This window comes from Epinephelus lanceolatus, chromosome 1 (genome assembly GCF_041903045.1).
Source record: "Epinephelus lanceolatus isolate andai-2023 chromosome 1, ASM4190304v1, whole genome shotgun sequence".
Taxonomy (NCBI): domain Eukaryota; kingdom Metazoa; phylum Chordata; class Actinopteri; order Perciformes; family Serranidae; genus Epinephelus; species Epinephelus lanceolatus.
Genome location: NC_135734.1, coordinates 20007097 through 20027751, shown reverse-complemented (window position 1 = coordinate 20027751; position 20655 = coordinate 20007097). Strand labels below are relative to the sequence as shown.

Sequence of the window (20655 nt, the reverse complement as noted above, 5' to 3'; positions counted from 1 at the left end):
ACGTTTTGCCATCAGCGGCTGCTCTAAACCAATAAACAGGATGTTAAATTGAGAATCACTGCCACGGCCAGGTTGTTGGCAGTACCGTCGGCCATATTCCAGGCAGCGGTAATAGCATCATTGGTAATGCTATGGGTCTCAACGGGCTGTAATTGAATGTAACTTATTCAGTTACACGTATATGTCTATGTCTCCCACTGGGGCTTAGAAAGTGTCTCCTGAGTTTTATCCTGCAATAAAGACTGCAGAGAGTTTAATAACAGTAATGGCAGTTTAATGGCTGCTACCTGCCAGCGTAATTGAAAATTTGAGGTGTCATATTGCGTCTTTGTTTTCATGGCTCAGTGATGGGATTCTAATCACACCTTGTTATATAGCTGAAAATAAAACTAAATCATAACACACCTCTCTATGGTGATGCTTTTATTGCACAGTCCCATCACAGCATGGGCGATAATCGTGTTACCTGTAGGGCCCAGTATTCACGCACAGTGGTTGGCCTAATGTGGACACCAAAATTTAAAACCTGAGGCTCACTTACCATTTCCCACATTGCCATTCAGCAGCCTCACTGAGAGGCAGAATGGTGACATTGTTCCCATGAGTTAGCTTTGGCTGGTTACAGCAGCTGTAACCTGTTGTTGCACTGCTAGTCGCTGACAGGGTACGCTCAGCTCACACCTACAGCTACTGTATCTGCCATATGGACATGCATTTACTCCAGTAGCTGTCTGCTTGTGTCTCTGTGTGTGTAATAGTAGACATTAATGTGCAATCTGCCTTTTCATTAGCCATGCTAGCGGTCTGTGGTTTGCTTGGTCCACTGCTTTGGTTCAGGCTGAAATATCTATAACTATATATACTGTAACTATAGGATGGGTGGCCTTGCAATGTTAGAGAGACAGTCATGGTCCCCAGAAGTGATTATCTCAGTTTTCTTCTGGTATTATAACGAGGTTGATGTTTGATTGATTCATACATGGTTCTAAAAGAAATAGCTTGACAACTATGGATTAATTGCCATGGAATTTGGTACACATAAACATGGTGCCTGGACGATGAAGCTAAATAACTTTGGGGATCCTCTGACTTCTCCTGTAACACTACCATGGGGTTAACATTTGTGGTTATGTGAAATGCCAAAACTATTGGATGGATTGCCACGAAAGCTGGTTGAGACATTCATGTCACCCACTGGATAAATTGTTATAACTTTTGTGACTTTTCATCTAGTGTCATCATTAGCTAAAGATCTTACCAATGACATTCCTATAAGTCTCAGCTAAACTTTGTGCTTAGTGCTAATTAGCAAATGTTAGCATGCTAACACGCTAATCTAAGTCTAATTGTCATGAAAATGACAATGCTAATTGTCATTGTGAGCATGTTAGCATGCTGATGTTAGCATTCAGTTCAAAGTAGCACTATGAACAGCCCATAGACCAGTGGTTCCCAACTGGTGGGTCCTGGTCCAAAAGCTAGTCATGGGTCCATCCTGATTGGACCACAAGTGACTCATAAATGTGTCAGATTTTGTAAATAACGCACTTTATTTTGAAGTACAGTGAATTCCTGGCACAGAGCTTAGATTTAGAAGTGTCGTTTCCTGCTGTAAAGTGAGTGAATAAGAGATAGCTACTTGACAGAGACAGCAAACTAGCTCGATGGCACGGCCAAACGCAAGTAGCTATAACACCGAGTATATTAAACTGTGTGGACTTTGAACTAATGAATAAGGAGAAATCTGGACCCCGTGGCTGGACCAGTGGGGAACCACTGCCATTGACTGTAAAAAGTTGGACAACACATCTCCACGTCCTCCTATGAAAACTGAAAACCAAAATATTTGGATGGCTGGTGACATCATTTTAAGCCAGAGTCTGCGCAGTAGTGATCTCCATGGTGTCAAGTTTCCACCATTCTGCCAATTGCGTCCAACCCATCGCAAGCAGCGCCATTGATCTATCATGATGTCACAATGCTTTCTAATTCATCAAATAACTAGTTAAAACTAAACCTATCAGAAAAACAAACACTTGAGCAAATATCAGCACAACAAAAACTACATAAAATGACATCTTTGGGAAGAATTTATTAAACATGTACTTTGGCGTTTTAGTTTGGAACATGTGGCACACGGAGGGGGGTTTATGACCTGTACTGCAGCCAGCCTCCAGGGGGCAATCGAGATGTTTTGACTGTACAGCCTCACAGAGCCATTAGCATGGCCGCTGACTTTTAGACTAATAATTGAAATTTGTTGTCACCAATAGGTCTGTCACGATAGCTACTTTTGTTGGACGATGTAAAGTCCAACAAAACATTGTGATAAACTATATTGTGATTTTAAGACCATTTTATTCCACTGATATTATGATAATATAGTAGCATAATCATGCACCTACAACCTTTCAAAGAGCAATAATTGACTTTCAGTTTGACCAGAAATGACAGCAAAACATATCTCAGCATAGTTTTTTTCTGTTCATTTGGCTTAGGCACTGTATCCAGGTGCATCTAGGTGTTATAATGGTAAGTAAACCCCAGCTGTTTTTAGTGGCATCATGTTGGCTAAAAATTTGGTGACATTCTTATTTAAACAAACAAGCATGTAAACATGCAACATGTAAACCAGCAATATCGTATGATATATGGACATGACCTCAATAATTTTTGCTGACCTCAATAAGTTGATAACGTAATTATCGTTATATGCACTGTATTATATGCCTGCTACAAGAAAACATTGTAATGTTGCAGATCCTTTGTAGTTGGCTGGGACAGACAGACTCCTGCAACATTTCTGGCAGTTAAGCACCAGTTGAACCAGTTGTAGATTCTTGGCATGTCTCTCCTACATGAGACTTCACCTGGAACCTGATATTTTCACATATGTGAGAGACGGCCAGCAGTCCATTTAGCCAGAACACCCAGGCTAGAGGATGTGCTGTTTGTTAGCTAAATTAATGAATCAGTAATAGACTGGATGTTATCCTCATTAAACATTGGCAGCGGATTAAATAAATCCCTGATTAAGCACACATAGACACGCAGAACTACATACAAACACTCACAAAAACACACACAAGCTTCTGAGTCTAAGATAATACACTGAATGTATTATGCTGTCCACATATACACAGACAGACATTAATTCACCGCTGTAAAATGGAAAATAAAGTGGGCTTTCATTAAGATTAATTTCATCTCACCACTTTCAATCACATAATTTGAAGTAGGTACATAACATAACATAACGCTCAAACATGGAGGCAGCAGAAAAATATAGTTACTGACACTTAAAAGCATTCTCAAGAAATGTTGTGTGGTCACTGTTTCCATTTAGACTCTGGTCGTGTGTGTGTGTGTGTGTGTGTGTGTGTGTGTGTGTGTGCAGCCATAATAATTTACCTCCTCAACTTTTTAACCCTGTGCTATAGCTGCAGGCTCAGAGAGATGGACAGACAGGCAGAGAGAGAAAGAGGTGTTGTCCGCTTTCAGTGCTTCCTTTCCTGTCCCATGTGCGTGTGTATGTGTGTGTGTGTGTTTATATATAAGTGCGCGTCCCACAGTGAGTGTTTGTGTGTGTTTGTGTGGCTGTGTATGTGTGTCAGTGTGTATGTTTTTGTGTAATAAAGGTATCCATGCACAAACGCATATGTACAGTATGCTCAGTGTGTGTGTGTGTGTGTGTGTGTGTGTGTGCGCGTGTGCGCGCAGGCATATTAGCTGAAGGCAGTGCATCTCTCTCTTGAGCCAGGTCCTGCAGAGCTAGCGTGCTGCGTTCACAGTCGGCCTGCATTTTACCAGCAGTCTCCATTTACACCGTCTGCCACTCGACTGTCCTCGGCTAAAACATATATGGGTTCTGTGGCTGATAACAGGTACACCCAAAGGGCGACACACTGCAACATTTTTGTAATGTCTCATAGTTGTCGTTCAGATGTATACAGAATACATCATAGAAGGGAAGGTTCAATATTTAACACAGACAGAGACAGGTACACACGGTGATCAATCCCATCTCACACAGCTGAAAAGGACATCGACCGATTAGTGTTTGAGGAGTGCGTTAAAAAAAACAACTGAGTCATATGTAGTTTATCTTTTACTACACTATATAAGGCTCTGTCTTGTGAAAGCAATCCAGCTCCTAAACAGTAAAAACAGTTGAAGTTTATTGATTGCACTAAGACTGAGTTTTGGAAAGCTTGACCAGGGACTGGTGTTTTATAACTAATTCATTCTAATTAAACAGTCTAATTGATTTGGTGGACTAATTGATTGGTACCCTTTAATTCTAGGAAATAAAAGAAACCAATTTCTCTGGCAATGACTAGTTTCCTCCAGAGGTCCCTACAGATCTAAGCTTCTTTCTCCAATAATGACAGAGGCAAAGAAAAAAAAACTTTGGCTAGTAGGAGTTGACTTGTGTCGGCCCTGTGAGACTGCAAGTTTTAGATCATGTCATCCTGTATCTGACAGATATTCCGTTCTGTACAAATAATAATAAAATAATAATATTACAGTTGAACTTGAACTACAGTGCATTGTCAAAGAATAAAAATAATTTACCAATGCACCAATGTGGTTATAAATATGTTTTCAACACTGAAATAAAATATTATAGATATAAATTAAAACCACAAACAATTTGCCAATAACTTAATGTCAGTGTTAGTTGAAGTTGTATTTTTACAAGCGCTAATCTAATCATATTGAAACAGGTCAGAGTCCAGACAAACAAAAAACCTGATTAGTAGAGGTCTGTGAATGTAAAAAGTCATTTCTTGATTCATCCGCGGATTAATTAGATTCCTGTACTGGTTAGACTAGATAGACCAAAACATAAATAATATTTTCAGTTACCATATTTCTACTATTATTTTTTGGCCTTTGGTTTTCAGAAAACTCAAACATGTTTTGAAATACAACCGCTGAATAAGAACTGGATCAGCAAAAAGTTTTATCAAGGGCAAGGCGGAAATCTCCTTCATGTGTCTAGAGCACTTTCAAAAGCCCCTTTTACGCAGGAACTTCATGCTTTTATTCCGGATCATGGGTAGCACAGATGTGACGTTTTGAAGATGTGTTATGCATGCCATCCACTGCAGAAGGTTTAAGACTGCTGATAGCAGTTAGCAGCTAACCCAAAGATGAAGAACAGTATCTGAAAATGTCCACAAATTGGGAAAACAATGAAGTCTGGGAGCTCCTTACCCTCCAAGCAGAGGACGAGATCAGCCACCATATAACACAGATGGTAAATGATCTTTATCGCCATGTTAATGCCATTGTTACTGTTTATAAAGTGCTGCTGATGCATATGTTATATGTCACACCAATGGCCGACGCTGTTGTGTTACATGTAACACCCATCATGCTTCTTTTGCTTCCATGATGCTGGCATGCTTTTTGAAATCGCACACTGGACCGGCATGATGCCACTGCTGTTTGCTCTGTGTAAAAATGCAAAGGTGGCACAAAGAAGGGACTTCAGAGAGGTCATATTGTGCGATCTCTGTTAATAGGGCTACTGTCTGGTGAGATGGCATTAAGTATTTATTCATCTGACAAATGAAACAGTTTGTCTGATGATGTTAGACCTCTCCGACTTTGTGTTCTTTAAAAATCAAACTAATGATATGATGAATGAACTAATGATTTTTTTCCACCTAAGCAATTTCTTAAATAAAAATGCCATATTTGTTGATGCTCTAGGTACACTTCTAGCATCAGTTATAAACACTTTGGTGTCAATTTGGGCTTGTTACATGCATAGTGTCTCCTCAAAATAAACTTCTGTTTTCACAGAAAACATAGGTTTAGTTATCAAAAAACGACTTTAAGTGTAGGCAAAAAAGATATTTGGTAAAGTTTAGAAAAAAAACATCATAGTTCAGGTTAAAATAATTACATTTGTTACATAACTTAACTCCAGCGCTCTCCTGGATGAAAATCCTGTGTTTGTTTGACCGATCCACCAGCTCTCCCTTTCACCCTCTGTAGACTTTCTTTAGTCTTTTCTTTCTTTTCTTTCTTTAGTCCCCTTTCAGACTATATATTTCTGAGGATGGGTTTACATCTGAGGTAATTAAAAGCCTTGTACATCTCATACAGACACTAAAGGGAGCCTGTGGGTCAGAATCAGGTGCCACTGAACAAGCTGCCCTATTTAACACACTGGGAATGACAGCGGGCAGGTTTCTTTTTATGTATGTATCTGTATGTGTTTTTCTGCCTCTGCAGAGGTTACAGCCATGGCCAGAGGCATTATATTTTACGGGTTTTCCGTCTCTCTGTCCATCCCATTCTCGTGAACACAGTATCTCAAGAATACCTTGAGTAAATTTGGCACAAATGTCCACTTATCATGACATTTCACACAGTTGTGTAGTAGAATGAAATGATAAAGTGAATACATTTTATATCCAAAAGGTCAAGGGTCAGCTTCATAGTGACAACATAATTCATTCATCTTCTAACCGCTTCATTCTCTTGAGGGTCACGGAGGGGCTGGAGCCTATCCCAGCTGACATTGGGCGAGAGGCAGGGTACACCCTGGACAGGTCGCCAGACTATCGCAGGGCTGACACATAGAGACAGACAACCATTCACGCTCACATTCACACATACGGACAATTTAGAGTTATCAATTAACCTAGTCCCCAATCTGCATGTCTTTGGACTGTGGGAGGAAGCCGGAGTGCCCGGAGAGAACCCACGCTGACACGGGGAGAACATGCAAACTCCGCACAGAAGGGCTCCCACGCCCGGGATCGAACCAGCAACCCTCTTGCTGTGAGGTGAGAGTGCTAACCACCACACCACCGTGCCGCCCGTGACAACATAATGTTCTGTAAAAACACTTTTCTGGCCACTACTCAAAGTCATATATCAGGGACAGAAGGGTAGACATTTGGTCAGATATTGAATTGATGATACTAATCCTGGGTGTCCACCTTGAAACTGTGCTGATTATATGGATCTTTTGTGCCATTAGGTTGAAGATGTGTGTGAAGCATCCATGTATTAGAATTTGGAGCTACTTTGCAGAAACATCCACATTGAATAACTGTCAACTGTCATGGCTACATATGAGTCTGGACAGACATGGATGTAGCCGCGAGGTGGTAATTCTAGTTATGTGTATGTTTGCATAAATGTTTAACATATTTTGCCATTTTCCTGGGGTTTTTTTGCATTTGTTTGTTTGTGTGTAAAAAATCTCTTTGTAAAAACTCCTTTTGTATGAATGACTATGATGATGCTATACAATTACATTTGAGTTGAATTAAACTAAATCAGAGAATGATGAATACTGGTGTTATTTAATTAGTGCACTGGTATGAGTCTTGTGTGGGTTGATTCAAGGCCAGATAAAAAGAGAAACAGAAAGACCAATTGATCTTTGTCAAGCACCGACACTACATTCCTTTAGATATAATGGTTTATTTGGAACTGTTGAAACCAAAGTGCAAACTCATGAAAGTTTTAAAGATGCGAACGAGCAGAAAATCCTCTGAAAGAGTTTTATTTTGTCTTTTGTCTTTATTTAGTCTGATCTGCTGCGGAGCAGAAGAGTTCCGTGCTTTCATTGACGTGACATAAGCCCTGAAATCATACACATTGATCATCCAAGTTAAAGAACCCTTTAATTTTGCCCAAAAAAGAGAAAAAAATGTCATGATTGAAATGCAATAAAGTTTGTCTTAAATTTTATGCCTTAATTTTTCCACAGTTACAAATTTACTTTTGTTTTGTCACTGTTTCAGTGACTCAAAACTTCTGTCTAAATCAGTATCAAACATGAAGTGATTCTTACAGTATCTGTTGTTCACAGCTGCTTTATACTGTATGAAAACATTCTGCTTCACTTCATTTAATCCCTGCAGCCTTCTGACAGCAGCAGAACACATATGCTGACAAATCTGCAGCCTCTGACTTCAAAAGTGCTGCGCCAGAGAGCTCAGTGCCATTATGCACGGCCATTCACTGTATTTACCTTGATTAAATCACATGCAAATGACATTACTGCTATACAGTAGCCCCACACACCCCAAACACCTCAGACTGGTGTATTATAACTCAGTATTATTATGTATTTTATGCAGGAGACATCACATTACAGCATCTCATTGTGTGCATTTCATGTTGTATTCTCAAAATGCATTACAATGCAAACACTGTAGTGTCACCTTATACATTATGATATGACCATATGATGTTAGTTACAGTAGAATTAATGCTGAAATATTAAAATTGATGTATGATCAAAAGAGCTTTATCATTTTCTAAATTTGTTTCTACTGTACAACTTAAGATAAAAAAAATTGAGAAGAGAGAATGGATGCATGATAAAGATTTCTTTCAGCCGATACAAACAACCAATAATTACCTGCTTCTCATGGCCGATACAGATAAGAAGATGACCAATAATTTCTCATTTTTGTATTTAAAAAATAAGTTTATAACCTGTAGTTTATGCACACCTGAGGCTTAGAAGGATTTCTAAGGTTTAGTGAAAAATTATGGATGATTTAATATTCAGTAGCCCAGAACTTACATCGCTACTATAAATACACCTGCAAGAATACAATCTACAAATTTTCATTCATTTTTTACAGTTAAGTAAATTAACGTAACATAATCTGACAAAACAGACTTGTCACAGATTATACACAAGTAACTGAAAAAGAAAGTAAAGTCCCTCCGCCTCTCCACGGACACACAAAGCTACTGCTGTCAGTGTGTGAGCTCTGTGCTGGGGACAATTGGTGTGAGTCTACCCACACAAACACAGTGACAGAGCTAACTGTAGCATAACACGGGGAGCATTATTCATTATCAACAGTAATACAATTCAAGCCTTTTTGATGTGAATCTTTTGAGACTATTTAAAGGCTTGGTGTTGGATGTGAGTAGCTGCTGCTGTGTTAGCTTGTGCTAACTGGGCAGACAGTGATCCCTTGCCAGCAGAAGCGGCTCCAGAGATGAACCTTCAGAGCTGGGTCTAATCTGTTTAATGGCAGCAGCAAATTTGCTGGGATTGGTCTGGGATGGTCTGGGATTACATCCTAAGAGCAACCATGTTGTCTTCTTCTGAAAATGTGAAAGACATCCACACTGGCAACAACATATTTGGCTCTTTAGTCAGTAGTGATGTGACGTTCGTGAACGAGCCGAGTCTTTGAACCGGCTCTTTAGAGTGAATGTGCCATTTGCTAATTTCTTTGTTTTTTGCTTTAATTTAATCTGTATCCATTAATTTCAGATTATCTGATCCAGAACAAGTTGAGAGAGACTAGTTTGTAAGGGAGAAAGACAGTGCAGCCGCTCACTTGTTCACTTCAAAGAGCTGGTACAAAGACTGGGCTCGTTCGCGAATGTCACATCACTACAATATCCAGATCACGAACAAACAGCATCTTTGAACTGGCTCTTCAAAGTGAATGAGAGCCAAAGAACTGGCTCTCACAAGTAAACAAGAAATCCCATCACTATTAGTCAGCATGCTTCTTGTTCTTCTTCTCCTTCCTGGTGTTCATTGGCTGGTCACAAACCAACTGTAAAGGTGTACCGCCACCTACTAGGTCGAAGTGTAGATGTTGCCCATGTTTAGTCAATTTAAGTAATCTGGCTTTGTATTATCAGCTATAAATTCATTTTTGGAATAATACATAATAATATAAATTTCCCATTATTGGCCGATAATTTATCAGCCCGATATAAATCATGCATCCCTATTTCAGAGCAATGAAACAAGTGATGGGGCAAGTGATGGTCTGAGGGTGTGGCATTAATTGCCACACCCTCTGATCTGTACTCTGCCACACATGGCTGTATTGCACTTTGCTGCTGCACCAGCATGAACCAAAAAAAATAGGGCCCAATGAGTGAAATATTTTGAATATAGTTCATCTAAAAAATTTATCATGTAAAGGAATTCATGACTGCACTCGTGAGAATTCCAATGTCAGAAAAGAAAGGTGGAGAAATGAAAGACAATACCACTTAGAAATCACTGAATCTGTTCACTGAAAGATGAAAAATGCCTTTGAAGACAGCTTTCTAGGACAAAAGCAGCAAACCCGAATTTCATGATCTGATCACCAAACAGTCAGAATAGATCTTGCTCTTCATCACAGGGCAGCTCTTTTTAAAGTTGCCTCAGCTGATGTCACCCAAACTGTCTTTATTTCAAGGTATCCGAAGGATTATTTTTAAAATTAACTTTTATAAATGAACATAATGTCGCATTTTTGTTGTATCTACAGATATACACTCACACCTCTCTCTCACACATAGTCACACACACACACACACACACATACACACACACACATACAACTTCCATTATTGCAGTGACCACACTTAATCCTGTAGCCATATCCGCTGCCAGCCACTGAGTCATTAGCATAATTATAACATGCAGAGATTTTTGGAATGAGCGTGTGATTCTTTCCAAAATCGTTGTCACACTGCCTCACTTGTGGGATTCATCTTCAGTCACACTCAAGTTGCCTCCCATCTGCTCACTGAATACTACAAATTGTATAAGTAGGAGACGTTCTCATCCTCATCTTCATGAAATGGCCCAACAGATTTCTAGAGGGCTTTCATTCCTGTTGGCCTTTTCACCAGCCTTTACCTTCTTAGCTCGATATAGTTTCTTCAACATGTGTGCACAATTTACATACCCTAGTTAGAGCCTCTGAATAATCAATGTTTGCTGGATAATGCACCTGGATATAGTGACCTTCAGGTCCTGCAGTAATTGGATTTCATGGTTGAAAGGTGACAACAAGGATTTGTGTGATTATGAGCCGATTACTTCCAGAACTTTGGCTCTCATCCCTGCATTTTGGAATTAGTCCAGGATAGATACAGGTAGGTGTGTAGGTGTGTAGGTGGTTTTTATGGAGTCAGATTTGTGTCAGTTTTGTCAAACAAAACCTCTGAAATATCAAAGAAAAATAAGAATTTGAGAGAGTCAAACTCACTGAAGCAAAATTGTCATCCCAAACATGTAAACAAATTATTTGTGGAACTGTGCAAACTATTGGCCTTTTCTTTTTTTAATAATATGTAGGGTTTTTTTTTTTTTTTTTACAGTTCCCTCTGCTTCTTTCTGACTGATCAGCATTTTTTGCCCATTTTGTGTTTGCAGTTGGACTAGCTTTTGAGTTTTTAAGTGATAGCTCAGGTCCCTGGATGTTGTTCAGTGTATACACACATATATATAATAGAATATGTAAACACCGCATTAGCCTGTGGATGATACGTCAACCTTGCTGCCATATTTGATCAGGCAGGACTGGCCTATAAACAAACACAAGTAATCAGGAGAGCTGTAATTTTTTAAAAAGCACAATATAATATTATTTCTCAACTAATATTAGTGAGTTTTTTTATATTTAAAAGGTTATGATGTATGTGAATTAGCAAAAAGTTTTGTCTCCAGCTAATAAGAATCTCAATTGGCCATAATCACTGCTAGGTGCTCGAAAGAAGAGTGTGTTAGGCCACCGACAGCACAATGAAAACCTGGATAAACTACAGACCAAGTTCTCATGAGCCAAGTGACTGAGAGAAATTCAGATCATCCTCCAGACTGTTAAACAGACAAACATCTGTCTGCTTTAACAAGCGCAGTAACACATTGGTTTATATTTAACCTGTGCACCAGTGATGCTGCTGTTTAAACAGACTGTGTTTCACCTGTGTAATGTACCAACTGTGCATTGATACACAACATCCAAAAACTTTGGCACACAACTGACATGCCAACCGAAATGAAGGAGTTTAGTAACCTTTCAGTGTGTTTTGAAATTTAAACTCTGAGAATTCAGAGTAAAAATGTTAACATTCTTTCAGCTTTTAAAGTGGGATTTTACTTGTTTATACACTAGACCAGTGGTTCTCAAATGGAGTGCCGTGGCACACTGGTGTACTGTGATGCAAACCCAGGTATGCTGTGGGATTTTGTGATAACCACACATTATTATTGCAATATACAACTGGGCCTAATCAAAAAGTTATGTATGAATTTTTAATTGACTGTATCAGTATGTTGTGAGCACCCATTTCTTAATAAAGAGGCAAACTCTACCTAAAAAATGTAATTTAAGTCATAAAACCTTTAAGGGGAACCTATTTGTAACCGTTAGCACGTGGGAATTATAAGTGTGTATCACATCATATTATCTTACATTATTTCCCACTTAAATGGATGTGTTATTGTTGATTTTAAAAAGTTTAAAATTAATTATTGAATCATTTTGTTAAATATATAAGAGTCATCAATGGTTGTCAATTGTTATTTGATATTAGGAAATGAAAACAAGCATTTATGTCGGGGTGATAACACGTTATAGGGGCTATCGTGCACAGATATAAATACATGTACTGTGCAGGTGTGCCTTGAGATTTTGTATTGTTCTTCGGTGTGCCTTGGGCACAAAAAGTTTGAAAACCACTGCATTAGACTGTGGACAAACATAAACAAACAGAAGCTGCTCAATAGTTTGATCTATACAGTAGTCAATCTTGAGTCTATAGGCTTGAGGGGATGTAGCTACCTTACAACAAGGTGCCAAAGCAGAACAAGAATCGGTACACCTTCAGGTTCTTTGACCTTTGAGAATAACCTGAACAGAATATTGATAAAAAAAACAAAAGTAAAGGATTAAGAAGACTAAGAGTCTACAGCCATGCCAGCATCTCTGTGAGGCTGTACTTCAAATGTAATGGAAATCCATCCAGTAGTTGTTGAGATATTTTAGTCTGGACCAAAATTTGAGTATGTATGAAATGTAGAATTACTCTGCAGCAGAGTTGGGTATAACGCGTTACAAAGTAACGCGTTATACCTATATATAGATTACTTTGATTACTTTTTGCAGTAACGAGTAACCTAACGTGTTAGTTTGCTGTTTGAGTAATCAAATACTTAAGTACATTTTCAAACAAGACATCAGTTACTTCTGTTACTTTTAGAACGCTGGTCCTTCAGCTCCGAAACAGCAACGGCTGTTGTTTCATTCTAATAACGGAGATAACGTTAAACCTATCAGTCTGAAAGAAGCCACGGAGCTTGTGGCTCGCTACGTGGTCGGAGAAATGCTGCTGTTGTCTACGGTGGAGTCTAAATAGGTGGAGTAGGACTCGCTGACAGACATATTTCAGACTCAGGACTTGCATTATGCCTGGTTCACGCTACACGCTGGTACTCACCAATTATCCCCGGTCGTCTTTCACGGCGTGTGTGATGTCATCGGGTTATTCTTGTCCTATTTTTATTACTTTCACTGTTATTTGAGTGTCTGTGTCTGTTCATGTGCCAGCCGACATGTTGTTGTAGTCACCTAAAAGCGTCAGCAGATGGCAAGAGCTACATTTGAAGCGCCATATGTAAACTGTCAAGCTACTGTATCTTCTACAGGAAGTTCTGACAAATGTTTCAGAATAAAAGCCTATTTAGAAAATGGAGGGATTCTCTCGGCCGAGGTTATAAGGGGCTTTTAATTTGAAACAAGTGTTGAGTTTGAAATGACGGTGCGATATGTTAACTTTATAAAGACAACGGAGCGGATAAAAAGTAAATATATAAACACACAGAGGGATTAATAAATAACGGACCGTCTATAATGTAGTTTGTTTCAAATGAAGCTGGGAGCCTCTGCAGTTGCGGTGAGTAAAAACCCCGCCGCTATTTGTTAATGTTATTACTTTATGTCCGACCGTGAAGATGTACCATTGTTTGCTAGCTTGATGCTAATGACAGTAACGTTAATTCAGCGGGTTGACAAAGTGCCTCTGCTGTTTCACACCATCATTTCCCCCTTTTACTCTGTGTGGTAACATCCCTAGAGGAAATATTAAAAACGCCGGGGTGTTGTCATACAGTTGTCTATGGCAGCAGATTGTTCTGTGTTTCTACTGGTCAAAGTGACGGCTGTGATGGGAGAATTGGATCTCAGTGAAGGGCAAGTGGTCCATAACTTTAATTTTGGAGATAAAAAAATGTAGGCTTAGCGCCCTGTGGCCCATTGCCCAATAGAAAATGTAGAATACTCAAAAGTGCTTTAAAAGTGCTTGAGTTACTTTTCTCAGGGAGTAACGTTGGAAGTACTTTTAAAGTAATTGAGTTACTTTACTCAGGGAGTAACGCAATAAAGTAACTGGTTACTTTTTTAAAAAGTAACACAGTAATGTACTTTGATTACTTTTAAAGTAGCCCTCACCCAACACTGCTCTGCAGGTACAATATATTGAAAAAAAGTTAAATTGACTTCCTTGAGTAAATGCAACATAGTGAATGTAACATACAGTAGCGAATGTTTCCTCTGGTAACATTTGTACTTGAACACATCAACACAATGATGCTACAAATTGCTACAACACCCTTCTTTAACCAGCATCACAGAATCCTTAGCCAGACCATAATGACCTTGAAGAGCTCACAGTAAGTAATAGGCCCGTTTCCACCGCAGGAACTTCGGGGTAATTTTACGGGGCCGGGGCCGTTGGTGCGTGTCTCCACCGCAGGAACCACCCCCGAAGGACAGAGTTCCGGAACTTGTACAGGGGCTAAACAGGTCCCTGCCTCGGAGTAGGTACTCAGAACGGCCCCGAAAGACTCCTGGCTGGGGCTTGGGGATTACTTGGTGCTGATTGGATATACTCAAGGGGGGATGTGATGTCAACAGAAAGCAACAAAATAGCCGGCATTTTTAAAACTCAGCAGACGAGAGTTAGCTCGTTCATAGCTTCCACCGCCATGTAAAAAAAACTCAATAACCGGTCCGTGAAAAAAAATTGATTGAGCTAGCAAAGCAGTTTTGTGTTGCTATGTGTGGTATTTATTCAGTTTAGGGAAATCACGATTTCTAGAAAGCATCAGCTAACAGCAGCAGCAAAGCTAACATCAGGACGTCATCTGTTAAAAGCCTCCCGTTGTCGGATACAACATGAAACTACTCCAGTTAGCTCAGTCATGTTGTAACTAAGACATCCGCTGGAAAGTATATTTTTTTCACGGACCGTGACTGGAGTTATTACAGACACTGCTAACGGCTAACGGCGCCCCTACGTTGCCCCGGTCAAAATGGTCGCGCTTACGTCACATACAGAGCGAGCCCGGTAACTTTACAGGAACCTTCCTCCTTCTCCGCTCTGAGTGGAGACATGGCGGTTGAGAGGGCCGAGCGAGAGGACGTTCCTGTAGTGGTTCCTGCCCCCCAAATAGTACCAGGAACTTCTTCAGTGGAAACGGGCCTAATATGTTATGCATTAGTTCTGACCAGGGCGTCTCAGGGACTATTACCATGTTTAAAAGTACTTCCTGTAGTTTTTCTCTCACGTCACATCTTGGAGAAAGTCGGATATCTGTCCTTTAAATGTTGGTTGACTTTACAGAAAGTTAGAGAAGTTAGAGATGTTAAAGGCCTGCTGTTATCAAAATCAGCAACTGAGCAATGTGAAAGTAAAGAGTCCCATAACATAATCTTTATCCATGTTCCTTTATTGAAATATATCGTGCAGAAATGTTGGCTAAATCAAGTTGTGTTTTTTTTATTCTTAACTACGCTTGTTCTGGAGACATCTGCTGCGGTAAAAAGTAATCCTCAATCATCAACGCGCTCAATTTAGCTACAAAATCCGAAACATTTAATCTAATGTAATTGTTTCTCAATTGAGGCCAATTTCCATCAATGAGAGAGATTTTCCGCAGCCAGTGAACAGACATTTATAATGCATTCCCAAAATGAAGAGCCCAATCAGCGGATCCCTCTGGCCTGATGCCTCAATCTGTTTCCCAATCTCATTTCTAATTTATCTTACGTTGCCCCAACAAACCCGGTGCCGTGAAGTGCAGTTTGACATTAGTCCTTCGGATCTGCAGTGAGCGATGAAGCGGGGAGAAGAGAGGTTTGGCATGAATCCCACGCCCGATTCAATCCCCACAACTCCATAAAGTGTCCTTCATTTGTCTTCAATTCTAGTTCATCTGTGCTTTGTGGAAGAGCTTAAACACGTGTGAGTGTCTGTTCTCCCAGGGAGTGGAAGGAATCCTAATGGCTGAGGGAGAATCAGCTTTGCCCATTGACATTCACTATTTTTTTCTTACACATTTCCAGTAATTGGGTGCCTTACTTCCTTTAAAATCATTTCTATTCTCTGTGTACAATTAATGTGATCCATATTAATAGTCACTAACAGGCAATTTTGGATTGTGTTCTTGTTCTTGTCATTCTCCTTGAAGCTGATACGAGGTGACCTTCAACACTGTTCAGAGGTGTGTGTGTGTGTGTGTGTGTGTGTGTGTGTGTGCGCGTGCATGCGTGTGTGTGTTTGAGTGCAGTTTTTCTTGACATTTTATTGCAAAAGGTCACAGCACTTTTGAGTTTTGTGTTTGTTGATTCTGTCCCGAAAATCAAAGCTAACCACAGTGTTGAAACTGTTGTTACAAATTTTACAATGGTTGTGGGTGTCCGGGGCAGAGTGGTGTATTTGGGCCATTTGAGTGGTCTGACTGAGGAACATGACATTCTATACTGCCTCCACCTCTGAAGCTGGCTGGAGGGCAGCTGGTTCACCCTGTAGTATCATGCTATTAAAGCTAACCAAAGGGACAGCCTAACATTTTCAAGCCATCACTGTCTCCTGGTTTCATTTTAGGTTTGTGCTGCATTTATATTCGCCAATTTCTTAGTCAGGCGGGTCAGGCTTAATCAAGCTTTTTCCTTTTGCTTTAATGGCTGCTCTTTTTAAATCTGAAGTGGAAACTTTTATATATAAATGAACATCCAATATATTCAATCTCTTGCCAAAAAAGTTCACACAATGCTGATTAAGCCTATGGCTGTCAGGAAAAGCCTTCTGTATTCCGCAATATACAGGAGTTATGATGTCTGGTGTCTGTGGTAACTTTCCTGCACTGGTGTACCAAAGTGATGCATTTCATGTCAACCAGCCAGAGCTAAAAGTGGCAAGGAGGTGGGGTAGAGAACAAAGTGATGAAGCAGCAGCTGGGAGTATGGTGGACGCTATGGCAGAGAATCCTAAGACCCATCTAAGATAGGATAAAAATGAAACTTGGTGTTTAGAATAAGGATATAAATCATAATATTTGCACAGACCGACCTAAGGAGAGGGCTCCCGGGCATGGGCGAGATGCGGCGAGCTTACCTGTGGGCATGTGGCTTCTCTGGCTGCTCATATCAGATTCAAAGTCACTTTGGCGTCACTCGCAACACAACACATGACAACGATGTCAAAACTAGAGTGCTGAGCAGAATCCATGCTGCTACTAGCATAGTCCTATGGAGGACGACAGAACACAAGTCCATGGACAGACAGCAAAATAAATTGTCTTTAGGTACTCTGCAGGCATCTCCGAACAATCACACTTGTTTGGAGGACTAAATGATGGACCTACATTTCTCATGCTTCCACAACGGAAGGCCTTGTCATTAGCGAATATGTTGTGACTAATGCTTAAGTCATTACCCAAGCAACCCATGCAGATAGGTTGGTGATGTCTGGAAACACAAATCTTCACGTCTTTAAGATATGATTTAAAAATCAAATCCGATTTGCCTACAATCTGAACGAAGCATCTTATTGGCCATAGAAAAGTCAACACTTTTGTGTTACAGCAGTGTAGTTATCAGAGAAATCTGTATCCACGTGTATGAAGACATCACAGATTACTTGTGCACATGTGCATAGTGAAGATAAAGATACCAAAGGATGCTCCTTTTAAATGGTTTCAAAATATTTTGGAAACTCCCCTGGACACGACAGTTCTGAATGTTCGAGGCTGTATTCACAAAGAAAAATGCATTGGTCCTTTGTTCAGAGCACTTGAAACAACCCATTTGTCCTGCAAATAATGAGTGTTCTCACTCAAAAGCAAATGTGGAAGTAGTCCAATGTTGTAGCGACACAAGAATTCTGAGGGAGGAGGGCAGGATTGATGGCCGAGTCAAAAACATGTGTGACTTTGACACGGGAGGCATCCTCTCTTCCATCAGATACCAATTTCTGGTTGATTATAATCTTTCCCTTCACCTTAGCTAGTTAGTTTTAGTGGCCTTAACCTCATCAACCCTTAACCATAGTGGTGGCAGTTTTTTAAGGCCACATGAATCATTTTTGTAACGGTTATTTGTAAAGGTTTTAGAAGGCACTTGCAAACACTGTGATCCTGCCCATGTGGAGAGCCATATCGAAAAACACTCATGGGGGTAATTTCGGAGGACATGGAGATACAACCTCATTTGTGGTTTAGGCTGAAGCATTTGATGCACAGGCACCTTTGATATTTTACTGACTTTTTTCCATAAATATTCAGTGTACTTCAGTAATGTGAGTATATTCATCCTCATCCCCATGATTGGATGGCTGAAGAGTAGGGGAGACCGGGGATAATTGTAACACTTTTTGTTTGAGCAAGTGTAACTCAGTGGGTTTTTTTTGTTAGAGCTCTTAAATTTTATACGTGGTACCCATATTTGTCTGCTATAAATAACACACACTTTGACCTCTACTACACCATCACAGATTATGGAAATTAATGTCAAATACAAAGAGGTATATTGTTACAACGTACCCCAGTACCGGGGTGAGTTTTAACACTAGCTGGGGATGGATGTAACAATTAAATTATTGTGCTTAAAAAAATTCACAATAGGCTAAATGTATTCAAGCACTTTAATGAATAATAAAGAAGGAACAATAAACTTGTAAGAATACAATAATTATAATATTAAAATAAATAAAAATATACAACATAAAATAAATAAAATAAAGAATAATAAAGTATTAACCTGTGTGTGTGTGTGTGTGTGTGCGCGCGCGCGCACGTTGTAGTAAATGAGGTTGACGTTTGAACAGCATTTTAACAGTTGAACAATAAACACTTTCGAAGAGCTCCACCCTCCCCATGCCTAGCAGCCATGAAAGACCTAACCGTTTTTAGCATTTAGCTTCAAAGCCAGCACTAATGAAACACATCAAATTAAACTAGAGAAACTACTACTTGAAGCTATGTAAGTGAAACAATTGTACATACAACACAATGGACACTATGCAAAAAACTATTGTGATGAAAATGTTTGGTTTCTCACCTGAAAAACTGTTTTTTGGCTCTAGAACAGACAAATTTGGACTCAGAGACATGCGGCTTCACCAGTGAGCTCCAATTGTAAATGGGCATGGACTATGTTGATGATGTCACCACAGCTCGTTTCTAATTGGCCAAACTGAGAGTGTTACAACTATCCCTTTGTTAGAACCATCCCCAGTCTCCCCTATTAATGGTTTGATATCCGATTCCTTCCGTCCACATGTTGAAGCGAGACACTTGTAAAGTACTTTGTCCTACCAACATTGAAAGGTGCGGTATAATTACCATACTATGAATAGTGATAGATCTGCAGAGAGCTGAGGTTGTGTTTGCTCAAGATGAACTGATAAGATCTGTGTGTAGAATTAAAAACATCCTGTACCTCGTGGATATTTATCTTTTGTCGCACACATTAAAAAACCGGAACAGGTTCCTATGTTGATGCCTTCTTTGGCATTGAATGCACTTGAGAAGCTTTGTGTGTTTGCCACCATCACAGATGAATGTCAAAAATATCAAAGAGAATATCCAACAGTTTTCATGCTGTGTGAGTTGGGTATGTAGAAAGGAAAAAAAAACAGTGGCATAAAACACTGAACAGAGCTGCATTTGAATAGTAACATCAAGGTTATACCTTTCAGCACACTGTATATGTGCGTGCTTGTGAGACCGATGAACAAAGGCGTTTCTAACCGAATTTTTCAGGATGAGAGGAATCCATAATGCATAATAAGAGCGCTGGGATGCAGTTTGATGTATAACCTCAGAGTCTCTCTCCCACAGATTTAGGATGGTGCTTGTCAAAGTATAGGCCTATTGTAGTCGGCGCTGAGAAGCTTCGGGTCCCTCTCTGACGCTGGAAATGATAAAAAGAATATACTTTTGTAATGTGTTTGATGAGGCTGTGATGTGACCTAACACAGGCACCAAGAAGTAAATGTGACAAACTCAACACATATAACGACTGTAGGTGTCCAAAGGCACACCGACACCCACACTCACAGTCTTGTGTCCGAGCAGTGACAGAACCCTTCAGTGTGGACCCCGTAGTGTTATCAGACAGGACACGTGGTGAGTGTGAGACTGTTTGCAGAGAAAAGCCCTGATCCAACATTGTCATAGCTTCTGTTACACTGCAGGTGTTATAAAAGCGACTGGAATATGGATGAGTGGGAGACTACCGTGATTGAAATGAGCTAAAGCGAGTCGGTGCCTTTGTACTACCCTCCGAGGTGTGGGAGAAGAGGAAGAGAGAGAAAAGTAGGGCAGAGAGGAGTAAAGTAGACAACAAGGTGGAGCTTTGCCGGCCTGAGCCCGAACACAAGTTGCCCCCAAGCACTGGCTCTCAATCAGATCATTTTAACCTGACTGCAAAGCCTCATCCTCAGCTCTGTGTGTGTGTGTGTGTGGGTGCAGGTGTGTGTCTGTAGCAAAGGATACTCAGGATTTCTCGTCGGTTAACAAGTAAAGACATAATTGTATGGGTTGGTAAGACACAAAGGCTGACAGTTTTCCTCATA

General features: G+C 40.0%; 1 protein-coding gene across 5 annotated transcripts in view; it reads left to right on the top strand.

Moving 5' to 3' along the window:
- dlgap4b (discs, large (Drosophila) homolog-associated protein 4b) overlaps positions 1-20655 on the top strand; it is a 162443-nt gene that overhangs the window by 87180 nt on the left and 54608 nt on the right. The window lies entirely within an intron of this gene.